Below are 806 nucleotides of genomic sequence, written 5' to 3'. Positions count from 1 at the left end.
GGCTTTTCCTCTGAAAGCCCAAGAAGCATCTCTGCACCTGTCGGCAACTGTGAGATCCTCATGCCTCCTGCTGCCGCCACTCTGAGGCTCCCTGCTGCCTCATCAGAGCTTTCTCCCCTCGACCAGCTGTCCTCCTGCCAGGCCAGACCATGTTCCCAGACCTTCTTGGGCTTGCTGAGGCCTCTGGGAAGGGGCCATGAGCACAGGAGGCCAAGACTGTGGTCTCATGCTCTGCCCACTCCTCAGTGCCAGCATGTGCATAAAACAGAGACGCTGTCCCTGAAGGGACCTACCTGGCAGGGCAGCAGGCATCGTCCTAATGGTCTGCAGGTGGGAGTCCAACAGGAAGCAGAAGCCTTCTGCATACATATTCTCCCCACAGGCTCTGTGCACGGTTGGGCCGCAGGCCTAGGGGCAGAGACCTGTGTGAGCAAAGGGGCCCCCAGAATTCTCCACACTCTTCTCCCCCAGCCCAAGCCTCTCTGGCCCCTGCTCCTGCCCTGGTGGCCCTCCTAAGACCCATGGAAACTCACCAGCAGCCAGGAGCGATTGGTGGAGGCGGCTAGGGACAGGCCCAGGGACATGTTCATGGCCTCTGGTGGTGCTGAGGGCAGACACACATGATCACACTCATGCACACACCCTCATTTGGGGGGAGAGTCAGAGCTCGAGGCCAAGGAGAGACATTCTAGTCCAGGAGGATTGAGGGCCCCAATTCCCAGGCAGAGTCACTCACTGTGCAGTGATATGGGTTGACACAGGCCAGTGGCAGCTGCACAGTCGTACAACCGTCCTGTTCGGTTCAC

At 59.4% G+C, this 806-nt stretch overlaps 1 long non-coding RNA gene across 1 annotated transcript; it reads right to left on the bottom strand.

Annotated features, from left to right (window-relative positions):
- Nucleotides 1–299: 299 nt before the first annotated feature.
- LOC115284896 lies at nucleotides 300–806 on the bottom strand. The gene is made up of 3 exons (XR_003905371.1): nucleotides 737–806; nucleotides 534–604; nucleotides 300–408 (listed from the first exon to the last, which is right to left on the bottom strand). It is a non-coding gene; the product is annotated as an uncharacterized LOC115284896 (long non-coding RNA).

Source organism: Suricata suricatta, unplaced genomic scaffold, assembly GCF_006229205.1.
Source record: "Suricata suricatta isolate VVHF042 unplaced genomic scaffold, meerkat_22Aug2017_6uvM2_HiC HiC_scaffold_25327, whole genome shotgun sequence".
NCBI lineage: Eukaryota > Metazoa > Chordata > Mammalia > Carnivora > Herpestidae > Suricata > Suricata suricatta.
This window is presented reverse-complemented; position numbering and strand designations above follow the sequence as displayed.